Source organism: Triturus cristatus, chromosome 12 (genome assembly GCF_964204655.1).
Source record: "Triturus cristatus chromosome 12, aTriCri1.1, whole genome shotgun sequence".
Lineage (NCBI taxonomy): Eukaryota > Metazoa > Chordata > Amphibia > Caudata > Salamandridae > Triturus > Triturus cristatus.
In genome coordinates this window covers 660,967,816-660,991,196 of record NC_140595.1, presented here as the reverse complement: position 1 = coordinate 660,991,196, position 23,381 = coordinate 660,967,816, and the positions used below count along the sequence as shown (strand labels likewise).

At 41.0% G+C, this 23,381-nt stretch overlaps 23 non-coding genes across 23 annotated transcripts; 7 read left to right on the top strand and 16 right to left on the bottom strand.

Moving 5' to 3' along the window:
• Positions 1 to 980: 980 nt before the first annotated feature.
• Positions 981 to 1,052, bottom strand: TRNAT-UGU (transfer RNA threonine (anticodon UGU)). The gene has a single exon. It is a non-coding gene; the product is annotated as a tRNA-Thr (tRNA).
• A 1,083-nt stretch (positions 1,053 to 2,135) lies between these two features.
• On the top strand, positions 2,136 to 2,230 carry TRNAI-UAU (transfer RNA isoleucine (anticodon UAU)). Its single transcript has 2 exons — positions 2,136 to 2,173; positions 2,195 to 2,230. It is a non-coding gene; the product is annotated as a tRNA-Ile (tRNA).
• A 1,174-nt stretch (positions 2,231 to 3,404) lies between these two features.
• TRNAT-UGU (transfer RNA threonine (anticodon UGU)) lies at positions 3,405 to 3,476 on the bottom strand. The gene has a single exon. It is a non-coding gene; the product is annotated as a tRNA-Thr (tRNA).
• Positions 3,477 to 4,065: 589 nt separating this feature from the next.
• TRNAS-GCU (transfer RNA serine (anticodon GCU)) lies at positions 4,066 to 4,147 on the bottom strand. Its single transcript has one exon. It is a non-coding gene; the product is annotated as a tRNA-Ser (tRNA).
• A 1,670-nt stretch (positions 4,148 to 5,817) lies between these two features.
• TRNAT-UGU (transfer RNA threonine (anticodon UGU)) lies at positions 5,818 to 5,889 on the bottom strand. The gene has a single exon. It is a non-coding gene; the product is annotated as a tRNA-Thr (tRNA).
• Positions 5,890 to 6,478: 589 nt separating this feature from the next.
• On the bottom strand, positions 6,479 to 6,560 carry TRNAS-GCU (transfer RNA serine (anticodon GCU)). The gene has a single exon. It is a non-coding gene; the product is annotated as a tRNA-Ser (tRNA).
• Positions 6,561 to 8,241: 1,681 nt separating this feature from the next.
• Positions 8,242 to 8,313, bottom strand: TRNAT-UGU (transfer RNA threonine (anticodon UGU)). Its single transcript has one exon. It is a non-coding gene; the product is annotated as a tRNA-Thr (tRNA).
• A 1,083-nt stretch (positions 8,314 to 9,396) lies between these two features.
• TRNAI-UAU (transfer RNA isoleucine (anticodon UAU)) lies at positions 9,397 to 9,491 on the top strand. The gene is made up of 2 exons: positions 9,397 to 9,434; positions 9,456 to 9,491. It is a non-coding gene; the product is annotated as a tRNA-Ile (tRNA).
• A 1,163-nt stretch (positions 9,492 to 10,654) lies between these two features.
• TRNAT-UGU (transfer RNA threonine (anticodon UGU)) lies at positions 10,655 to 10,726 on the bottom strand. The gene has a single exon. It is a non-coding gene; the product is annotated as a tRNA-Thr (tRNA).
• A 589-nt stretch (positions 10,727 to 11,315) lies between these two features.
• On the bottom strand, positions 11,316 to 11,397 carry TRNAS-GCU (transfer RNA serine (anticodon GCU)). The gene has a single exon. It is a non-coding gene; the product is annotated as a tRNA-Ser (tRNA).
• A 412-nt stretch (positions 11,398 to 11,809) lies between these two features.
• On the top strand, positions 11,810 to 11,904 carry TRNAI-UAU (transfer RNA isoleucine (anticodon UAU)). The gene is made up of 2 exons: positions 11,810 to 11,847; positions 11,869 to 11,904. It is a non-coding gene; the product is annotated as a tRNA-Ile (tRNA).
• A 1,174-nt stretch (positions 11,905 to 13,078) lies between these two features.
• Positions 13,079 to 13,150, bottom strand: TRNAT-UGU (transfer RNA threonine (anticodon UGU)). Its single transcript has one exon. It is a non-coding gene; the product is annotated as a tRNA-Thr (tRNA).
• A 589-nt stretch (positions 13,151 to 13,739) lies between these two features.
• TRNAS-GCU (transfer RNA serine (anticodon GCU)) lies at positions 13,740 to 13,821 on the bottom strand. The gene has a single exon. It is a non-coding gene; the product is annotated as a tRNA-Ser (tRNA).
• A 412-nt stretch (positions 13,822 to 14,233) lies between these two features.
• Positions 14,234 to 14,328, top strand: TRNAI-UAU (transfer RNA isoleucine (anticodon UAU)). Its single transcript has 2 exons — positions 14,234 to 14,271; positions 14,293 to 14,328. It is a non-coding gene; the product is annotated as a tRNA-Ile (tRNA).
• Positions 14,329 to 15,502: 1,174 nt separating this feature from the next.
• On the bottom strand, positions 15,503 to 15,574 carry TRNAT-UGU (transfer RNA threonine (anticodon UGU)). Its single transcript has one exon. It is a non-coding gene; the product is annotated as a tRNA-Thr (tRNA).
• Positions 15,575 to 16,163: 589 nt separating this feature from the next.
• TRNAS-GCU (transfer RNA serine (anticodon GCU)) lies at positions 16,164 to 16,245 on the bottom strand. The gene has a single exon. It is a non-coding gene; the product is annotated as a tRNA-Ser (tRNA).
• Positions 16,246 to 16,657: 412 nt separating this feature from the next.
• Positions 16,658 to 16,752, top strand: TRNAI-UAU (transfer RNA isoleucine (anticodon UAU)). The gene is made up of 2 exons: positions 16,658 to 16,695; positions 16,717 to 16,752. It is a non-coding gene; the product is annotated as a tRNA-Ile (tRNA).
• Positions 16,753 to 17,926: 1,174 nt separating this feature from the next.
• Positions 17,927 to 17,998, bottom strand: TRNAT-UGU (transfer RNA threonine (anticodon UGU)). The gene has a single exon. It is a non-coding gene; the product is annotated as a tRNA-Thr (tRNA).
• A 589-nt stretch (positions 17,999 to 18,587) lies between these two features.
• TRNAS-GCU (transfer RNA serine (anticodon GCU)) lies at positions 18,588 to 18,669 on the bottom strand. The gene has a single exon. It is a non-coding gene; the product is annotated as a tRNA-Ser (tRNA).
• A 411-nt stretch (positions 18,670 to 19,080) lies between these two features.
• Positions 19,081 to 19,175, top strand: TRNAI-UAU (transfer RNA isoleucine (anticodon UAU)). The gene is made up of 2 exons: positions 19,081 to 19,118; positions 19,140 to 19,175. It is a non-coding gene; the product is annotated as a tRNA-Ile (tRNA).
• A 1,174-nt stretch (positions 19,176 to 20,349) lies between these two features.
• Positions 20,350 to 20,421, bottom strand: TRNAT-UGU (transfer RNA threonine (anticodon UGU)). The gene has a single exon. It is a non-coding gene; the product is annotated as a tRNA-Thr (tRNA).
• A 1,083-nt stretch (positions 20,422 to 21,504) lies between these two features.
• TRNAI-UAU (transfer RNA isoleucine (anticodon UAU)) lies at positions 21,505 to 21,599 on the top strand. The gene is made up of 2 exons: positions 21,505 to 21,542; positions 21,564 to 21,599. It is a non-coding gene; the product is annotated as a tRNA-Ile (tRNA).
• Positions 21,600 to 22,773: 1,174 nt separating this feature from the next.
• On the bottom strand, positions 22,774 to 22,845 carry TRNAT-UGU (transfer RNA threonine (anticodon UGU)). The gene has a single exon. It is a non-coding gene; the product is annotated as a tRNA-Thr (tRNA).
• Positions 22,846 to 23,381: the final 536 nt, after the last annotated feature.

Below are 23,381 nucleotides of genomic sequence, written 5' to 3'. Positions count from 1 at the left end.
CACATCAGTGCATTTAAAAATACATTTGTAGAATAATAAATATGATGAAAACAGTGTTCTCACATGATAACCATAAACTGAAGAGCTGCAAAAAATGCTGTATCAGCTACTTACAATAAAAGGTGACTCGAAAAAACTAGCAAAAGAAGAGCATCATCATATTAAAGGTTCTATTCACCATCTTGAGTTGCACCATAGCAGCTTATGGTGCTTTTCTGCTCAGAGTGTGCCTCCAATCCCACATTCATTTTTAATTTCTTTGCAGTTTAAAAAACAACAATTACTGCTCGAAGTTCACTTTTCAAAACCATTCAACCTATTAAATGTATTTCTCTAACCTATGAATGTGGTCCATGTTCACTTTTCCTCATCTTCATCTCGATACTCCTTTCCCAGAAACCAGGTTCACTTCTTCATTCATCCCACCCATCCAAAGTCACCAAATCTTTGAAGCAAGTCTGCCTATTCTCCCTTTCTCTCTATGTACAAGATACCTTGTATCATTTGAATGGACAGCAGGAGAGAAGGATATTTATGGTGAGTGGGGGTGGGGTTTTGAGGAGTAACCTCATTTGCCTAAGAGCCGGGGTATCTGGGAAAAAAAGTATTTTATGGGGGAAGACTTTCACATCTCCTTGGTGAAATTTGTAGGGCCTTATAACATCCTTTCTGTGGATGCAGATTCAGTCGGAACAGAGGTCCTAGTCCTCGCTCTGCCTTTCAAAGGAACTGTAAATATGCATGGCTTATTTGGCTTTGCCCGGCAGGGCTTGCCCGCCAGGGTGAGAATGGCGTTTGTCAGGCGTTCGTCAGGCGATCGGAAGGGGTGAGGCAATAATTTATAATTCAATGATCTTCATGATATTTTCTTGATAATATGAAAGCAGGAAAGGGAAGCTTGGCAATAAGCAATCCTAAAGCAAGGTGTGACTCCAGGGAAGAATGACTTGAAAACAACATACAGAAAGACTCATGTAAAAAGGCCCTGATGAGGCTTGAACTCATGACCCCTGGTTTACAAGACCAGTGCTCTGCCACTGAGCTACAAGGCCAGTCTGCACGCAGAATGTAAATTGCAACATGTATTCTTACTGAGGTATGAATATATCTATGATTTTGAGACTCTGTATGGAAACGTAGTTGCATATGAATGTCCACGTGCGCGCACACATTGAAGACCATGCTTAAGGCACTTTTTTTGGAAGTATGAAAAACTACATTTTCATATGAGAAAATAAGAGTTTTCGCATTCAAGACCATACCGATAGCTCTAGTTAGTATGTCTGCAATCAGTGACATATAGAGAACCCACTTATTAGAAGTGATCTGTCTCTGTGGGGCAGACATATGTTAACAGTCATTCATTTGAGACGGCCTAAACTTTAGGAGTAAGAGCTGCTTTCTTATCAATCTATTTATCCAAACTGGTTAATAAGCCAGGAGTGAGTGAAAGGCAATCCTCTGGAAACTCCATGAAAGATCTAATTTCTATTACGCACAAAATACTTCACTTTATTTGACATATTTGTTAAAATGGAACAGTCAGATGATCCCATCTAGCGGATCCTGGCTCTGTCTTGAAAGAGAGTGTAATTATACTACAAGAAATGCTGGCCATCAAAAGAGACTCTGATGGCTTTCCGACGAAGGTGGGATTCGAACCCACGCGTGCAGAGCACAATGGATTAGCAGTCCATCGCCTTAACCACTCGGTCACCTCGTCTGCCCTACAGCCCCATCTGAACCCTTGCTTCACAAAAGGTACTGAAGTGTCAATATACTGTACCTAAAAAAGAAAAAAACAGCTGAGGCAAGATCTCACATTCCATGTCTTCCCCCAATCAGGGACCTACATTTCATTTTTGGGAAATTCTTACTATGTGCTAATTACAAATATTCATAAGATTCCCCTAGACTTTGTCAGAACTGTCAAGATATAATTCTATGGGGTTTTGAATTGACAGAGCATATGTTATAGGACAATTATAGAATCTATTCCGTTTGGACTGTATTTTTAATAGTCATGATAACATGCTAGCATGTGAGTCGATCTTGCACAGTGAATGATGGAGCAGTGTCTGTCATCTACTTGGTCAGCTGTAGATGGCTCACCTGGGGAGATGTGAAAAGAGAGAGCTCCAGTGGCGCAATCGGTTAGCGCGCGGTACTTATACAGCAGTACTTGCACTGAGCCATGCCGAAGTTGTGAGTTCGAGCCTCACCTGGAGCAGCCGTGTTGTTTTTCATAAACCATTTCACAAAAAGTAAAGTTTAAACTCAGAGTATGGACGGCCCTTGCTAGAGAGTCTTTACTTCTTATAGGATCTACGTGTCCTACTCCTCTGGGTGCCAAATATCACATATCCTCCGCGATGCTCAGTTTAAACATTCCATGATGTGCCATCTTGCATTTCATGCAAACACCACATCAGTGCATTTAAAAATACATTTGTAGAATAATAAATATGATGAAAACAGTGTTCTCACATGATAACCATAAACTGAAGAGCTGCAAAAAATGCTGTATCAGCTACTTACAATAAAAGGTGACTCGAAAAAACTAGCAAAAGAAGAGCATCATCATATTAAAGGTTCTATTCACCATCTTGAGTTGCACCATAGCAGCTTATGGTGCTTTTCTGCTCAGAGTGTGCCTCCAATCCCACATTCATTTTTAATTTCTTTGCAGTTTAAAAAACAACAATTACTGCTCGAAGTTCACTTTTCAAAACCATTCAACCTATTAAATGTATTTCTCTAACCTATGAATGTGGTCCATGTTCACTTTTCCTCATCTTCATCTCGATACTCCTTTCCCAGAAACCAGGTTCACTTCTTCATTCATCCCACCCATCCAAAGTCACCAAATCTTTGAAGCAAGTCTGCCTATTCTCCCTTTCTCTCTATGTACAAGATACCTTGTATCATTTGAATGGACAGCAGGAGAGAAGGATATTTATGGTGAGTGGGGGTGGGGTTTTGAGGAGTAACCTCATTTGCCTAAGAGCCGGGGTATCTGGGAAAAAAAGTATTTTATGGGGGAAGACTTTCACATCTCCTTGGTGAAATTTGTAGGGCCTTATAACATCCTTTCTGTGGATGCAGATTCAGTCGGAACAGAGGTCCTAGTCCTCGCTCTGCCTTTCAAAGGAACTGTAAATATGCATGGCTTATTTGGCTTTGCCCGGCAGGGCTTGCCCGCCAGGGTGAGAATGGCGTTTGTCAGGCGTTCGTCAGGCGATCGGAAGGGGTGAGGCAATAATTTATAATTCAATGATCTTCATGATATTTTCTTGATAATATGAAAGCAGGAAAGGGAAGCTTGGCAATAAGCAATCCTAAAGCAAGGTGTGACTCCAGGGAAGAATGACTTGAAAACAACATACAGAAAGACTCATGTAAAAAGGCCCTGATGAGGCTTGAACTCATGACCCCTGGTTTACAAGACCAGTGCTCTGCCACTGAGCTACAAGGCCAGTCTGCACGCAGAATGTAAATTGCAACATGTATTCTTACTGAGGTATGAATATATCTATGATTTTGAGACTCTGTATGGAAACGTAGTTGCATATGAATGTCCACGTGCGCGCACACATTGAAGACCATGCTTAAGGCACTTTTTTTGGAAGTATGAAAAACTACATTTTCATATGAGAAAATAAGAGTTTTCGCATTCAAGACCATACCGATAGCTCTAGTTAGTATGTCTGCAATCAGTGACATATAGAGAACCCACTTATTAGAAGTGATCTGTCTCTGTGGGGCAGACATATGTTAACAGTCATTCATTTGAGACGGCCTAAACTTTAGGAGTAAGAGCTGCTTTCTTATCAATCTATTTATCCAAACTGGTTAATAAGCCAGGAGTGAGTGAAAGGCAATCCTCTGGAAACTCCATGAAAGATCTAATTTCTATTACGCACAAAATACTTCACTTTATTTGACATATTTGTTAAAATGGAACAGTCAGATGATCCCATCTAGCGGATCCTGGCTCTGTCTTGAAAGAGAGTGTAATTATACTTCAAGAAATGCTGGCCATCAAAAGAGACTCTGATGGCTTTCCGACAAAGGTGGGATTCGAACCCACGCGTGCAGAGCACAATGGATTAGCAGTCCATCGCCTTAACCACTCGGCCACCTCGTCTGCCCTACAGCCCCATCTGAAACCTTGCTTCACAAAAGGTACTGAAGTGTCAATATACTGTACCTAAAAAAGAAAAAAACAGCTGAGGCAAGATCTCACATTCCACGTCTTCCCCCAATCAGGGACCTACATTTCATTTTTGGGAAATTCTTACTATGTGCTAATTACAAATATTCATAAGATTCCCCTAGACTTTGTCAGAACTGTCAAGATATAATTCTATGGGGTTTTGAATTGACAGAGCATATGTTATAGGACAATTATAGAATCTATTCCGTTTGGACTGTATTTTTAATAGTCATGATAACATGCTAGCATGTGAGTCGATCTTGCACAGTGAATGATGGAGCAGTGTCTGTCATCTACTTGGTCAGCTGTAGATGGCTCACCTGGGGAGATGTGAAAAGAGAGAGCTCCAGTGGTGCAATCGGTTAGCGCCCGGTACTTATACAGCAGTACTTGCACTGAGCCATGCCGAGGTTGTGAGTTCAAGCCTCACCTGGAGCAGCCGTGTTGTTTTTCATAAACCATTTCACAAAAAGTAAAGTTTAAACTCAGAGTATGGACGGCCCTTGCTAGAGAGTCTTTACTTCTTATAGGATCTACGTGTCCTACTCCTCTGGGTGCCAAATATCACATATCCTCCGCGATGCTCAGTTTAAACATTCCATGATGTGCCATCTTGCATTTCATGCAAACACCACATCAGTGCATTTAAAAATACATTTGTAGAATAATAAATATGATGAAAACAGTGTTCTCACATGATAACCATAAACTGAAGAGCTGCAAAAAATGCTGTATCAGCTACTTACAATAAAAGGTGACTCGAAAAAACTAGCAAAAGAAGAGCATCATCATATTAAAGGTTCTATTCACCATCTTGAGTTGCACCATAGCAGCTTATGGTGCTTTTCTGCTCAGAGTGTGCCTCCAATCCCACATTCATTTTTAATTTCTTTGCAGTTTAAAAAACAACAATTACTGCTCGAAGTTCACTTTTCAAAACCATTCAACCTATTAAATGTATTTCTCTAACCTATGAATGTGGTCCATGTTCACTTTTCCTCATCTTCATCTCGATACTCCTTTCCCAGAAACCAGGTTCACTTCTTCATTCATCCCACCCATCCAAAGTCACCAAATCTTTGAAGCAAGTCTGCCTATTCTCCCTTTCTCTCTATGTACAAGATACCTTGTATCATTTGAATGGACAGCAGGAGAGAAGGATATTTATGGTGAGTGGGGGTGGGGTTTTGAGGAGTAACCTCATTTGCCTAAGAGCCGGGGTATCTGGGAAAAAAAGTATTTTATGGAGGAAGACTTTCACATCTCCTTGGTGAAATTTGTAGGGCCTTATAACATCCTTTCTGTGGATGCAGATTCAGTCGGAACAGAGGTCCTAGTCCTCGCTCTGCCTTTCAAAGGAACTGTAAATATGCATGGCTTATTTGGCTTTGCCCGGCAGGGCTTGCCCGGCAGGGTGAGAATGGCGTTCGTCAGGCGATCGGAAGGGGTGAGGCAATAATTTATAATTCAATGATCTTCATGATATTTTCTTGATAATATGAAAGCAGGAAAGGGAAGCTTGGCAATAAGCAATCCTAAAGCAAGGTGTGACTCCAGGGAAGAATGACTTGAAAACAACATACAGAAAGACTCATGTAAAAAGGCCCTGATGAGGCTTGAACTCATGACCCCTGGTTTACAAGACCAGTGCTCTGCCACTGAGCTACAAGGCCAGTCGGCACACAGGATGTAAATTGCAACATGTATTCTTACTGAGGTATGAATATATCTATGATTTTGAGACTCTGTATGGAAACGTAGTTGCATATGAATGTCCACGTGCGCGCACACATTGAAGACCATGCTTAAGGCACTTTTTTTGGAAGTATGAAAAACTACATTTTCATATGAGAAAATAAGAGTTTTCGCATTCAAGACCATACCGATAGCTCTAGTTAGTATGTCTGCAATCAGTGACATATAGAGAACCCACTTATTAGAAGTGATCTGTCTCTGTGGGGCAGACATATGTTAACAGTCATTCATTTGAGACGGCCTAAACTTTAGGAGTAAGAGCTGCTTTCTTATCAATCTATTTATCCAAACTGGTTAATAAGCCAGGAGTGAGTGAAAGGCAATCTTCTGGAAACTCCATGAAATATCTAATTTCTATTACGCACAAAATACTTCACTTTATTTGACATATTTGTTAAAATGGAACAGTCAGATGATCCCATCTAGCGGATCCTGGCTCTGTCTTGAAAGAGAGTGTAATTATACTACAAGAAATGCTGGCCATCAAAAGAGCCTCTGATGGCTTTCCGACGAAGGTGGGATTCGAACCCACGCGTGCAGAGCACAATGGATTAGCAGTCCATCGCCTTAACCACTCGGCCACCTCGTCTGCCCTACAGCCCCATCTGAAACCTTGCTTCACAAAAGGTACTGAAGTGTCAATATACTGTACCTAAAAAAGAAAAAAACAGCTGAGGCAAGATCTCACATTCCACGTCTTCCCCCAATCAGGGACCTACATTTCATTTTTGGGAAATTCTTACTATGTGCTAATTACAAATATTCATAAGATTCCCCTAGACTTTGTCAGAACTGTCAAGATATAATTCTATGGGGTTTTGAATTGACAGAGCATATGTTATAGGACAATTATAGAATCTATTCCGTTTGGACTGTATTTTTAATAGTCATGATAACATGCTAGCATGTGAGTCGATCTTGCACAGTGAATGATGGAGCAGTGTCTGTCATCTACTTGGTCAGCTGTAGATGGCTCACCTGGGGAAATGTGAAAAGAGAGAGCTCCAGTGGCGCAATCGATTAGCGCGCGGTACTTATACAGCAGTACTTGCACTGAGCCATGCTGAGGTTGTGAGTTCGAGCCTCACCTGGAGCAGCCGTGTTGTTTTTCATAAACCATTTCACAAAAAGTAAAGTTTAAACTCAGAGTATGGACGGCCCTTGCTAGAGAGTCTTTACTTCTTATAGGATCTACGTGACCTACTCCTCTGGGTGCCAAATATCACATATCCTCCGCGATGCTCAGTTTAAACATTCCATGATGTGCCATCTTGCATTTCATGCAAACACCACATCAGTGCATTTAAAAATACATTTGTAGAATAATAAATATGATGAAAACAGTGTTCTCACATGATAACCATAAACTGAAGAGCTGCAAAAAATGCTGTATCAGCTACTTACAATAAAAGGTGACTCGAAAAAACTAGCAAAAGAAGAGCATCATCATATTAAAGGTTCTATTCACCATCTTGAGTTGCACCATAGCAGCTTATGGTGCTTTTCTGCTCAGAGTGTGCCTCCAATCCCACATTCATTTTTAATTTCTTTGCAGTTTAAAAAACAACAATTACTGCTCGAAGTTCACTTTTCAAAACCATTCAACCTATTAAATGTATTTCTCTAACCTATGAATGTGGTCCATGTTCACTTTTCCTCATCTTCATCTCGATACTCCTTTCCCAGAAACCAGGTTCACTTCTTCATTCATCCCACCCATCCAAAGTCACCAAATCTTTGAAGCAAGTCTGCCTATTCTCCCTTTCTCTCTATGTACAAGATACCTTGTATCATTTGAATGGACAGCAGGAGAGAAGGATATTTATGGTGAGTGGGGGTGGGGTTTTGAGGAGTAACCTCATTTGCCTAAGAGCCGGGGTATCTGGGAAAAAAAGTATTTTATGGGGGAAGACTTTCACATCTCCTTGGTGAAATTTGTAGGGCCTTATAACATCCTTTCTGTGGATGCAGATTCAGTCGGAACAGAGGTCCTAGTCCTCGCTCTGCCTTTCAAAGGAACTGTAAATATGCATGGCTTATTTGGCTTTGCCCGGCAGGGCTTGCCCGCCAGGGTGAGAATGGCGTTTGTCAGGCGTTCGTCAGGCGATCGGAAGGGGTGAGGCAATAATTTATAATTCAATGATCTTCATGATATTTTCTTGATAATATGAAAGCAGGAAAGGGAAGCTTGGCAATAAGCAATCCTAAAGCAAGGTGTGACTCCAGGGAAGAATGACTTGAAAACAACATACAGAAAGACTCATGTAAAAAGGCCCTGATGAGGCTTGAACTCATGACCCCTGGTTTACAAGACCAGTGCTCTGCCACTGAGCTACAAGGCCAGTCTGCACGCAGAATGTAAATTGCAACATGTATTCTTACTGAGGTATGAATATATCTATGATTTTGAGACTCTGTATGGAAACGTAGTTGCATATGAATGTCCACGTGCGCGCACACATTGAAGACCATGCTTAAGGCACTTTTTTTGGAAGTATGAAAAACTACATTTTCATATGAGAAAATAAGAGTTTTCGCATTCAAGACCATACCGATAGCTCTAGTTAGTATGTCTGCAATCAGTGACATATAGAGAACCCACTTATTAGAAGTGATCTGTCTCTGTGGGGCAGACATATGTTAACAGTCATTCATTTGAGACGGCCTAAACTTTAGGAGTAAGAGCTGCTTTCTTATCAATCTATTTATCCAAACTGGTTAATAAGCCAGGAGTGAGTGAAAGGCAATCCTCTGGAAACCCCATGAAAGATCTAATTTCTATTACGCACAAAATACTTCACTTTATTTGACATATTTGTTAAAATGGAACAGTCAGATGATCCCATCTAGCGGATCCTGGCTTTGTCTTGAAAGAGAGTGTAATTATACTTCAAGAAATGCTGGCCATCAAAAGAGACTCTGATGGCTTTCCGACGAAGGTGGGATTCGAACCCACGCGTGCAGAGCACAATGGATTAGCAGTCCATCGCCTTAACCACTCGGCCACCTCATCTGCCCTACAGCCCCATCTGAAACCTTGCTTCACAAAAGGTACTGAAGTGTCAATATACTGTACCTAAAAAAGAAAAAAACAGCTGAGGCAAGATCTCACATTCCACGTCTTCCCCCAATCAGGGACCTACATTTCATTTTTGGGAAATTCTTACTATGTGCTAATTACAAATATTCATAAGATTCCCCTAGACTTTGTCAGAACTGTCAAGATATAATTCTATGGGGTTTTGAATTGACAGAGCATATGTTATAGGACAATTAGAGAATCTATTCCGTTTGGACTGTATTTTTAATAGTCATGATAACATGCTAGCATGTGAGTCGATCTTGCACAGTGAATGATGGAGCAGTGTCTGTCATCTACTTGGTCAGCTGTAGATGGCTCACCTGGGGAGATGTGAAAAGAGAGAGCTCCAGTGGCGCAATTGGTTAGCGCACGGTACTTATACAGCAGTACTTGCACTGAGCCATGCCGAGGTTGTGAGTTCAAGCCTCACCTGGAGCAGCCGTGTTGTTTTTCATAAACCATTTCACAAAAAGTAAAGTTTAAACTCAGAGTATGGACGGCCCTTGCTAGAGAGTCTTTACTTCTTATAGGATCTACGTGTCCTACTCCTCTGGGTGCCAAATATCACATATCCTCCGCGATGCTCAGTTTAAACATTCCATGATGTGCCATCTTGCATTTCATGCAAACACCACATCAGTGCATTTAAAAATACATTTGTAGAATAATAAATATGATGAAAACAGTGTTCTCACATGATAACCATAAACTGAAGAGCTGCAAAAAATGCTGTATCAGCTACTTACAATAAAAGGTGACTCGAAAAAACTAGCAAAAGAAGAGCATCATCATATTAAAGGTTCTATTCACCATCTTGAGTTGCACCATAGCAGCTTATGGTGCTTTTCTGCTCAGAGTGTGCCTCCAATCCCACATTCATTTTTAATTTCTTTGCAGTTTAAAAAACAACAATTACTGCTCGAAGTTCACTTTTCAAAACCATTCAACCTATTAAATGTATTTCTCTAACCTATGAATGTGGTCCATGTTCACTTTTCCTCATCTTCATCTCGATACTCCTTTCCCAGAAACCAGGTTCACTTCTTCATTCATCCCACCCATCCAAAGTCACCAAATCTTTGAAGCAAGTCTGCCTATTCTCCCTTTCTCTCTATGTACAAGATACCTTGTATCATTTGAATGGACAGCAGGAGAGAAAAATATTTATGGTGAGTGGGGGTGGGGTTTTGAGGAGTAACCTCATTTGCCTAAGAGCCGGTGTATCTGGGAAAAAAAGTATTTTATGGGGGAAGACTTTCACATCTCCTTGGTGAAATTTGTAGGGCCTTATAACATCCTTTCTGTGGATGCAGATTCAGTCGGAACAGAGGTCCTAGTCCTCGCTCTGCCTTTCAAAGGAACTGTAAATATGCATGGCTTATTTGGCTTTGCCCGGCAGGGCTTGCCCGGCAGGGTGAGAATGGCGTTCGTCAGGCGATCGGAAGGGGTGAGGCAATAATTTATAATTCAATGATCTTCATGATATTTTCTTGATAATATGAAAGCAGGAAAGGGAAGCTTGGCAATAAGCAATCCTAAAGCAAGGTGTGACTCCAGGGAAGAATGACTTGAAAACAACATACAGAAAGACTCATGTAAAAAGGCCCTGATGAGGCTTGAACTCATGACCCCTGGTTTACAAGACCAGTGCTCTGCCACTGAGCTACAAGGCCAGTCTGCACGCAGGATGTAAATTGCAACATGTATTCTTACTGAGGTATGAATATATCTATGATTTTGAGACTCTGTATGGAAACGTAGTTGCATATGAATGTCCACGTGCGCGCACACATTGAAGACCATGCTTAAGGCACTTTTTTTGGAAGTATGAAAAACTACATTTTCATATGAGAAAATAAGAGTTTTCGCATTCAAGACCATACCGATAGCTCTAGTTAGTATGTCTGCAATCAGTGACATATAGAGAACCCACTTATTAGAAGTGATCTGTCTCTGTGGGGCAGACATATGTTAACAGTCATTCATTTGAGACGGCCTAAACTTTAGGAGTAAGAGCTGCTTTCTTATCAATCTATTTATCCAAACTGGTTAATAAGCCAGGAGTGAGTGAAAGGCAATCCTCTGGAAACTCCATGAAAGATCTAATTTCTATTACGCACAAAATACTTCACTTTATTTGACATATTTGTTAAAATGGAACAGTCAGATGATCCCATCTAGCGGATCCTGGCTCTGTCTTGAAAGAGAGTGTAATTATACTACAAGAAATGCTGGCCATCAAAAGAGACTCTGATGGCTTTCCGACGAAGGTGGGATTCGAACCCACGCGTGCAGAGCACAATGGATTAGCAGTCCATCGCCTTAACCACTCGGCCACCTCGTCTGCCCTACAGCCCCATCTGAAACCTTGCTTCACAAAAGGTACTGAAGTGTCAATATACTGTACCTAAAAAAGAAAAAAACAGCTGAGGCAAGATCTCACATTCCACGTCTTCCCCCAATCAGGGACCTACATTTCATTTTTGGGAAATTCTTACTATGTGCTAATTACAAATATTCATAAGATTCCCCTAGACTTTGTCAGAACTGTCAAGATATAATTCTATGGGGTTTTGAATAGACAGAGCATATGTTATAGGACAATTATAGAATCTATTCCGTTTGGACTGTATTTTTAATAGTCATGATAACATGCTAGCATGTGAGTCGATCTTGCACAGTGAATGATGGAGCAGTGTCTGTCATCTACTTGGTCAGCTGTAGATGGCTCACCTGGGGAGATGTGAAAAGAGAGAGCTCCAGTGGCGCAATCGGTTAGCGCGCGGTACTTATACAGCAGTACTTGCACTGAGCCATGCCGAGGTTGTGAGTTCGAGCCTCACCTGGAGCAGCCGTGTTGTTTTTCATAAACCATTTCACAAAAAGTAAAGTTTAAACTCAGAGTATGGACGGCCCTTGCTAGAGAGTCTTTACTTCTTATAGGATCTACGTGTCCTACTCCTCTGGGTGCCAAATATCACATATCCTCCGCGATGCTCAGTTTAAACATTCCATGATGTGCCATCTTGCATTTCATGCAAACACCACATCAGTGCATTTAAAAATACATTTGTAGAATAATAAATATGATGAAAACAGTGTTCTCACATGATAACCATAAACTGAAGAGCTGCAAAAAATGCTGTATCAGCTACTTACAATAAAAGGTGACTCGAAAAAACTAGCAAAAGAAGAGCATCATCATATTAAAGGTTCTATTCACCATCTTGAGTTGCACCATAGCAGCTTATGGTGCTTTTCTGCTCAGAGTGTGCCTCCAATCCCACATTCATTTTTAATTTCTTTGCAGTTTAAAACACAACAATTACTGCTCGAAGTTCACTTTTCAAAACCATTCAACCTATTAAATGTATTTCTCTAACCTATGAATGTGGTCCATGTTCACTTTTCCTCATCTTCATCTCGATACTCCTTTCCCAGAAACCAGGTTCACTTCTTCATTCAACCCACCCATCCAAAGTCACCAAATCTTTGAAGCAAGTCTGCCTATTCTCCCTTTCTCTCTATGTACAAGATACCTTGTATCATTTGAATGGACAGCAGGAGAGAAGGATATTTATGGTGAGTGGGGGTGGGGTTTTGAGGAGTGACCTCATTTGCCTAAGAGCCGGGGTATCTGGGAAAAAAAGTATTTTATGGGGGAAGACTTTCACATCTCCTTGGTGAAATTTGTAGGGCCTTATAACATCCTTTCTGTGGATGCAGATTCAGTCGGAACAGAGGTCCTAGTCCTCGCTCTGCCTTTCAAAGGAACTGTAAATATGCATGGCTTATTTGGCTTTGCCCGGCAGGGCTTGCCCGGCAGGGTGAGAATGGCGTTTGTCAGGCGTTCGTCAGGCGATCGGAAGTGGTGAGGCAATAATTTATAATTCAATGATCTTCATTATATTTTCTTGATAATATGAAAGCAGGAAAGGGAAGCTTGACAATAAGCAATCCTAAAGCAAGGTGTGACTCCAGGGAAGAATGACTTGAAAACAACATACAGAAAGACTCATGTAAAAAGGCCCTGATGAGGCTTGAACTCATGACCCCTGGTTTACAAGACCAGTGCTCTGCCACTGAGCTACAAGGCCAGTCGGCACACAGGATGTAAATTGCAACATGTATTCTTACTGAGGTATGAATATATCTATGATTTTGAGACTCTGTATGGAAACGTAGTTGCATATGAATGTCCACGTGCGCGCACACATTGAAGACCATGCTTAAGGCACTTTTTTTGGAAGTATGAAAAACTACATTTTCATATGAGAAAATAAGAGTTTTCGCATTCAAGACCATACCGATAGCTCTAGTTAGTATGTCTGCAATCAGTGACATATAGAGAACCCACTTATTAGAAGTGATCTGTCTCTGTGGGGCAGACATATGTTAACAGTCATTCATTTGAGACGGCCTAAACTTTAAGAGTAAGAGCTGCTTTCTTATCAATCTATTTATCCAAACTGGTTAATAAGCCAGGAGTGAGTGAAAGGCAATCCTCTGGAAACTCCATGAAAGATCTAATTTCTATTACGCACAAAATACTTCACTTTATTTGACATATTTGTTAAAATGGAACAGTCAGATGATCCCATCTAGCGGATCCTGGCTCTGTCTTGAAAGAGAGTGTAATTATACTACAAGAAATGCTGGCCATCAAAAGAGACTCTGATGGCTTTCCGACGAAGGTGGGATTCGAACCCACGCGTGCAGAGCACAATGGATTAGCAGTCCATCGCCTTAACCACTCGGCCACCTCGTCTGCCCTACAGCCCCATCTGAAACCTTGCTTCACAAAAGGTACTGAAGTGTCAATATACTGTACCTAAAAAAGAAAAAAACAGCTGAGGCAAGATCTCACATTCCACGTCTTCCCCCAATCAGGGACCTACATTTCATTTTTGGGAAATTCTTACTATGTGCTAATTACAAATATTCATAAGATTCCCCTAGACTTTGTCAGAACTGTCAAGATATAATTCTATGGGGTTTTGAATTGACAGAGCATATGTTATAGGACAATTATAGAATCTATTCCGTTTGGACTGTATTTTTAATAGTCATGATAACATGCTAGCATGTGAGTCGATTTTGCACAGTGAATGATGGAGCAGTGTCTGTCATCTACTTGGTCAGCTGTAGATGGCTCACCTGGGGAGATGTGAAAAGAGAGAGCTCCAGTGGCGCAATCGGTTAGCGCGCGGTACTTATACAGCAGTACTTGCACTGAGCCATGCTGAGGTTGTGAGTTCGAGCCTCACCTGGAGCAGCCGTGTTGTTTTTCATAAACCATTTCACAAAAAGTAAAGTTTAAACTCAGAGTATGGACGGCCCTTGCTAGAGAGTCTTTACTTCTTATAGGATCTACGTGTCCTACTCCTCTGGGTGCCAAATATCACATATCCTCCGCGATGCTCAGTTTAAACATTCCATGATGTGCCATCTTGCATTTCATGCAAACACCACATCAGTGCATTTAAAAATACATTTGTAGAATAATAAATATGATGAAAACAGTGTTCTCACATGATAACCATAAACTAAAGAGCTGCAAAAAATGCTGTATCAGCTACTTACAATAAAAGGTGACTCGAAAAAACTAGCAAAAGAAGAGCATCATCATATTAAAGGTTCTATTCACCATCTTGAGTTGCACCATAGCAGCTTATGGTGCTTTTCTGCTCAGAGTGTGCCTCCAATCCCACATTCATTTTTAATTTCTTTGCAGTTTAAAAAACAACAATTACTGCTCGAAGTTCACTTTTCAAAACCATTCAACCTATTAAATGTATTTCTCTAACCTATGAATGTGGTCCATGTTCACTTTTCCTCATCTTCATCTCGATACTCCTTTCCCAGAAACCAGGTTCACTTCTTCATTCATCCCACCCATCCAAAGTCACCAAATCTTTGAAGCAAGTCTGCCTATTCTCCCTTTCTCTCTATGTACAAGATACCTTGTATCATTTGAATGGACAGCAGGAGAGAAGGATATTTATGGTGAGTGGGGGTGGGGTTTTGAGGAGTAACCTCATTTGCCTAAGAGCCGGGGTATCTGGGAAAAAAAGTATTTTATGGGGGAAGACTTTCACATCTCCTTGGTGAAATTTGTAGGGCCTTATAACATCCTTTCTGTGGATGCAGATTCAGTCGGAACAGAGGTCCTAGTCCTCGCTCTGCCTTTCAAAGGAACTGTAAATATGCATGGCTTATTTGGCTTTGCCCGGCAGGGCTTGCCCGCCAGGGTGAGAATGGCGTTTGTCAGGCGTTCGTCAGGCGATCGGAAGGGGTGAGGCAATAATTTATAATTCAATGATCTTCATGATATTTTCTTGATAATATGAAAGCAGGAAAGGGAAGCTTGGCAATAAGCAATCCTAAAGCAAGGTGTGACTCCAGGGAAGAATGACTTGAAAACAACATACAGAAAGACTCATGTAAAAAGGCCCTGATGAGGCTTGAACTCATGACCCCTGGTTTACAAGACCAGTGCTCTGCCACTGAGCTACAAGGCCAGTCTGTACGCAGGATGTAAATTGCAACATGTATTCTTACTGAGGTATGAATATATCTATGATTTTGAGACTCTGTATGGAAACGTAGTTGCATATGAATGTCCACGTGCGCGCACACATTGAAGACCATGCTTAAGGCACTTTTTTTGGAAGTATGAAAAACTACATTTTCATATGAGAAAATAAGAGTTTTCGCATTCAAGACCATACCGATAGCTCTAGTTAGTATGTCTGCAATCAGTGACATATAGAGAACCCACTTATTAGAAGTGATCTGTCTCTGTGGGGCAGACATATGTTAACAGTCATTCATTTGAGACGGCCTAAACTTTAGGAGTAAGAGCTGCTTTCTTATCAATCTATTTATCCGAACTGGTTAATAAGCCAGGAGTGAGTGAAAGGCAATCCTCTGGAAACTCCATGAAAGATCTAATTTCTATTACGCACAAAATACTTCACTTTATTTGACATATTTGTTAAAATGGAACAGTCAGATGATCCCATCTAGCGGATCCTGGCTCTGTCTTGAAAGAGAGTGTAATTATACTACAAGAAATGCTGGCCATCAAAAGAGACTCTGATGGCTTTCCGACGAAGGTGGGATTCGAACCCACGCGTGCAGAGCACAATGGATTAGCAGTCCATCGCCTTAACCACTCGGCCACCTCGTCTGCCCTACAGCCCCATCTGAAACCTTGCTTCACAAAAGGTACTGAAGTGTCAATATACTGTACCTAAAAAAGAAAAAAACAGCTGAGGCAAGATCTCACATTCCACGTCTTCCCCCAATCAGGGACCTACATTTCATTTTTGGGAAATTCTTACTATGTGCTAATTACAAATATTCATAAGATTCCCCTAGACTTTGTCAGAACTGTCAAGATATAATTCTATGGGGTTTTGAATTGACAGAGCATATGTTATAGGACAATTATAGAATCTATTCCGTTTGGACTGTATTTTTAATAGTCATGATAACATGCTAGCATGTGAGTCGATCTTGCACAGTGAATGATGGAGCAGTGTCTGTCATCTACTTGGTCAGCTGTAGATGGCTCACCTGGGGAGATGTGAAAAGAGAGAGCTCCAGTGGCGCAATAGGTTAGCGCGCGGTACTTATACAGCAGTACTTGCACTGAGCCATGCCGAGGTTGTGAGTTCAAGCCTCACCTGGAGCAGCCGTGTTGTTTTTCATAAACCATTTCACAAAAAGTAAAGTTTAAACTCAGAGTATGGACGGCCCTTGCTAGAGAGTCTTTACTTCTTATAGGATCTACGTGTCCTACTCCTCTGGGTGCCAAATATCACATATCCTCCGCGATGCTCAGTTTAAACATTCCATGATGTGCCATCTTGCATTTCATGCAAACACCACATCAGTGCATTTAAAAATACATTTGTAGAATAATAAATATGATGAAAACAGTGTTCTCACATGATAACCATAAACTGAAGAGCTGCAAAAAATGCTGTATCAGCTACTTACAATAAAAGGTGACTCGAAAAAACTAGCAAAAGAAGAGCATCATCATATTAAAGGTTCTATTCACCATCTTGAGTTGCACCATAGCAGCTTATGGTGCTTTTCTGCTCAGAGTGTGCCTCCAATCCCACATTCATTTTTAATTTCTTTGCAGTTTAAAACACAACAATTACTGCTCGAAGTTCACTTTTCAAAACCATTCAACCTATTAAATGTATTTCTCTAACCTATGAATGTGGTCCATGTTCACTTTTCCTCATCTTCATCTCGATACTCCTTTCCCAGAAACCAGGTTCACTTCTTCATTCAACCCACCCATCCAAAGTCACCAAATCTTTGAAGCAAGTCTGCCTATTCTCCCTTTCTCTCTATGTACAAGATACCTTGTATCATTTGAATGGACAGCAGGAGAGAAGGATATTTATGGTGAGTGGGGGTGGGGTTTTGAGGAGTAACCTCATTTGCCTAAGAGCCGGGGTATCTGGGAAAAAAAGTATTTTATGGGGGAAGACTTTCACATCTCCTTGGTGAAATTTGTAGGGCCTTATAACATCCTTTCTGTGGATGCAGATTCAGTCGGAACAGAGGTCCTAGTCCTCGCTCTGCCTTTCAAAGGAACTGTAAATATGCATGGCTTATTTGGCTTTGCCCGGCAGGGCTTGCCCGCCAGGGTGAGAATGGCGTTTGTCAGGCGTTCGTCAGGCGATCGGAAGGGGTGAGGCAATAATTTATAATTCAATGATCTTCATGATATTTTCTTGATAATATGAAAGCAGGAAAGGGAAGCTTGGCAATAAGCAATCCTAAAGCAAGGTGTGACTCCAGGGAAGAATGACTTGAAAACAACATACAGAAAGACTCATGTAAAAAGGCCCTGATGAGGCTTGAACTCATGACCCCTGGTTTACAAGACCAGTGCTCTGCCACTGAGCTACAAGGCCAGTCTGCACGCAGGATGTAAATTGCAACATGTATTCTTACTGAGGTATGAATAGATCTATGATTTTGAGACTCTGTATGGAAACGTAGTTGCATATGAATGTCCACGTGCGCGCACACATTGAAGACCATGCTTAAGGCACTTTTTTTGGAAGTATGAAAAACTACATTTTCATATGAGAAAATAAGAGTTTTCGCATTCAAGACCATACCGATAGCTCTAGTTAGTATGTCTGCAATCAGTGACATATAGAGAACCCACTTATTAGAAGTGATCTGTCTCTGTGGGGCAGACATATGTTAACAGTCATTCATTTGAGACGGCCTAAACTTTAGGAGTAAGAGCTGCTTTCTTATCAATCTATTTATCCAAACTGGTTAATAAGCCAGGAGTGAGTGAAAGGCAATCCTCTGGAAACTCCATGAAAGATCTAATTTCTATTACGCACAAAATACTTCACTTTATTTGACATATTTGTTAAAATGGAACAGTCAGATGATCCCATCTAGCGGATCCTGGCTCTGTCTTGAAAGAGAGTGTAATTATACTACAAGAAATGCTGGCCATCAAAAGAGACTCTGATGGCTTTCCGACGAAGGTGGGATTCGAACCCACGCGTGCAGAGCACAATGGATTAGCAGTCCATCGCCTTAACCACTCGGCCACCTCGTCTGCCCCACAGCCCCATCTGAAACCTTGCTTAACAAAAGGTACTGAAGTGTCAATATACTGTACCTAAAAAAGAAAAAAACAGCTGAGGCAAGATCTCACATTCCACGTCTTCCCCCATCAGGGACCTACATTTCATTTTTGGGAAATTCTTACTATGTGCTAATTACAAATATTCATAAGATTCCCCTAGACTTTGTCAGAACTGTCAAGATATAATTCTATGGGGTTTTGAATAGACAGAGCATATGTTATAGGACAATTATAGAATCTATTCCGTTTGGACTGTATTTTTAATAGTCATGATAACATGCTAGCATGTGAGTCGATCTTGCACAGTGAATGATGGAGCAGTGTCTGTCATCTACTTGGTCAGCTGTAGATGGCTCACCTGGGGAGATGTGAAAAGAGAGAGCTCCAGTGGCGCAATCGGTTAGCGCGCGGTACTTATACAGCAGTACTTGCACTGAGCCATGCCGAGGTTGTGAGTTCGAGCCTCACCTGGAGCAGCCGTGTTGTTTTTCATAAACCATTTCACAAAAAGTAAAGTTTAAACTCAGAGTATGGACGGCCCTTGCTAGAGAGTCTTTACTTCTTATAGGATCTACGTGTCCTACTCCTCTGGGTGCCAAATATCACATATCCTCCGCGATGCTCAGTGTAAACATTCCATGATGTGCCATCTTGCATTTCATGCAAACACCACATCAGTGCATTTAAAAATACATTTGTAGAATAATAAATATGATGAAAACAGTGTTCTCACATGATAACCATAAACTGAAGAGCTGCAAAAAATGCTGTATCAGCTACTTACAATAAAAGGTGACTCGAAAAAACTAGCAAAAGAAGAGCATCATCATATTAAAGGTTCTATTCACCATCTTGAGTTGCACCATAGCAGCTTATGGTGCTTTTCTGCTCAGAGTGTGCCTCCAATCCCACATTCATTTTTAATTTCTTTGCAGTTTAAAAAACAACAATTACTGCTCGAAGTTCACTTTTCAAAACCATTCAACCTATTAAATGTATTTCTCTAACCTATGAATGTGGTCCATGTTCACTTTTCCTCATCTTCATCTCGATACTCCTTTCCCAGAAACCAGGTTCACTTCTTCATTCAACCCACCCATCCAAAGTCACCAAATCTTTGAAGCAAGTCTGCCTATTCTCCCTTTCTCTCTATGTACAAGATACCTTGTATCATTTGAATGGACAGCAGGAGAGAAGGATATTTATGGTGAGTGGGGGTGGGGTTTTGAGGAGTAACCTCATTTGCCTAAGAGCCGGGGTATCTGGGAAAAAAAGTATTTTATGGGGGAAGACTTTCACATCTCCTTGGTGAAATTTGTAGGGCCTTATAACATCCTTTCTGTGGATGCAGATTCAGTCGGAACAGAGGTCCTAGTCCTTGCTCTGCCTTTCAAAGGAACTGTAAATATGCATGGCTTATTTGGCTTTGCCCGGCAGGGCTTGCCCGGCAGGGTGAGAATGGCGTTTGTCAGGCGTTCGTCAGGCGATCGGAAGGGGTGAGGCAATAATTTATAATTCAATGATCTTCATTATATTTTCTTGATAATATGAAAGCAGGAAAGGGAAGCTTGACAATAAGCAATCCTAAAGCAAGGTGTGACTCCAGGGAAGAATGACTTGAAAACAACATACAGAAAGACTCATGTAAAAAGGCCCTGATGAGGCTTGAACTCATGACCCCTGGTTTACAAGACCAGTGCTCTGCCACTGAGCTACAAGGCCAGTCAGCACACAGGATGTAAATTGCAACATGTATTCTTACTGAGGTATGAATAGATCTATGATTTTGAGACTCTGTATGGAAACGTAGTTGCATATGAATGTCCACGTGCGCGCACACATTGAAGACCATGCTTAAGGCACTTTTTTTGGAAGTATGAAAAACTACATTTTCATATGAGAAAATAAGAGTTTTCGCATTCAAGACCATACCGATAGCTCTAGTTAGTATGTCTGCAATCAGTGACATATAGAGAACCCACTTATTAGAAGTGATCTGTCTCTGTGGGGCAGACATATGTTAACAGTCATTCATTTGAGACGGCCTAAACTTTAGGAGTAAGAGCTGCTTTCTTATCAATCTATTTATCCAAACTGGTTAATAAGCCAGGAGTGAGTGAAAGGCAATCCTCTGGAAACTCCATGAAAGATCTAATTTCTATTACGCACAAAATACTTCACTTTATTTGACATATTTGTTAAAATGGAACAGTCAGATGATCCCATCTAGCGGATCCTGGCTCTGTCTTGAAAGAGAGTGTAATTATACTACAAGAAATGCTGGCCATCAAAAGAGACTCTGATGGCTTTCCGACGAAGGTGGGATTCGAACCCACGCGTGCAGAGCACAATGGATTAGCAGTCCATCGCCTTAACCACTCGGTCACCTCGTCTGCCCTACAGCCCCATCTGAACCCTTGCTTCACAAAAGGTACTGAAGTGTCAATATACTGTACCTAAAAAAGAAAAAAACAGCTGAGGCAAGATCTCACATTCCATGTCTTCCCCCAATCAGGGACCTACATTTCATTTTTGGGAAATTCTTACTATGTGCTAATTACAAATATTCATAAGATTCCCCTAGACTTTGTCAGAACTGTCAAGATATAATTCTATGGGGTTTTGAATTGACAGAGCATATGTTATAGGACAATTATAGAATCTATTCCGTTTGGACTGTATTTTTAATAGTCATGATAACATGCTAGCATGTGAGTCGATCTTGCACAGTGAATGATGGAGCAGTGTCTGTCATCTACTTGGTCAGCTGTAGATGGCTCACCTGGGGAGATGTGAAAAGAGAGAGCTCCAGTGGCGCAATCGGTTAGCGCGCGGTACTTATACAGCAGTACTTGCACTGAGCCATGCCGAAGTTGTGAGTTCGAGCCTCACCTGGAGCAGCCGTGTTGTTTTTCATAAACCATTTCACAAAAAGTAAAGTTTAAACTCAGAGTATGGACGGCCCTTGCTAGAGAGTCTTTACTTCTTATAGGATCTACGTGTCCTACTCCTCTGGGTGCCAAATATCACATATCCTCCGCGATGCTCAGTTTAAACATTCCATGATGTGCCATCTTGCATTTCATGCAAACACCACATCAGTGCATTTAAAAATACATTTGTAGAATAATAAATATGATGAAAACAGTGTTCTCACATGATAACCATAAACTGAAGAGCTGCAAAAAATGCTGTATCAGCTACTTACAATAAAAGGTGACTCGAAAAAACTAGCAAAAGAAGAGCATCATCATATTAAAGGTTCTATTCACCATCTTGAGTTGCACCATAGCAGCTTATGGTGCTTTTCTGCTCAGAGTGTGCCTCCAATCCCACATTCATTTTTAATTTCTTTGCAGTTTAAAAAACAACAATTACTGCTCGAAGTTCACTTTTCAAAACCATTCAACCTATTAAATGTATTTCTCTAACCTATGAATGTGGTCCATGTTCACTTTTCCTCATCTTCATCTCGATACTCCTTTCCCAGAAACCAGGTTCACTTCTTCATTCATCCCACCCATCCAAAGTCACCAAATCTTTGAAGCAAGTCTGCCTATTCTCCCTTTCTCTCTATGTACAAGATACCTTGTATCATTTGAATGGACAGCAGGAGAGAAGGATATTTATGGTGAGTGGGGGTGGGGTTTTGAGGAGTAACCTCATTTGCCTAAGAGCCGGGGTATCTGGGAAAAAAAGTATTTTATGGGGGAAGACTTTCACATCTCCTTGGTGAAATTTGTAGGGCCTTATAACATCCTTTCTGTGGATGCAGATTCAGTCGGAACAGAGGTCCTAGTCCTCGCTCTGCCTTTCAAAGGAACTGTAAATATGCATGGCTTATTTGGCTTTGCCCGGCAGGGCTTGCCCGCCAGGGTGAGAATGGCGTTTGTCAGGCGTTCGTCAGGCGATCGGAAGGGGTGAGGCAATAATTTATAATTCAATGATCTTCATGATATTTTCTTGATAATATGAAAGCAGGAAAGGGAAGCTTGGCAATAAGCAATCCTAAAGCAAGGTGTGACTCCAGGGAAGAATGACTTGAAAACAACATACAGAAAGACTCATGTAAAAAGGCCCTGATGAGGCTTGAACTCATGACCCCTGGTTTACAAGACCAGTGCTCTGCCACTGAGCTACAAGGCCAGTCTGCACGCAGAATGTAAATTGCAACATGTATTCTTACTGAGGTATGAATATATCTATGATTTTGAGACTCTGTATGGAAACGTAGTTGCATATGAATGTCCACGTGCGCGCACACATTGAAGACCATGCTTAAGGCACTTTTTTTGGAAGTATGAAAAACTATATTTTCATATGAGAAAATAAGAGTTTTCGCATTCAAGACCATACCGATAGCTCTAGTTAGTATGTCTGCAATCAGTGACATATAGAGAACCCACTTATTAGAAGTGATCTGTCTCTGTGGGGCAGACATATGTTAACAGTCATTCATTTGAGACGGCCTAAACTTTAGGAGTAAGAGCTGCTTTCTTATCAATCTATTTATCCAAACTGGTTAATAAGCCAGGAGTGAGTGAAAGGCAATCCTCTGGAAACTCCATGAAAGATCTAATTTCTATTACGCACAAAATACTTCACTTTATTTGACATATTTGTTAAAATGGAACAGTCAGATGATCCCATCTAGCGGATCCTGGCTCTGTCTTGAAAGAGAG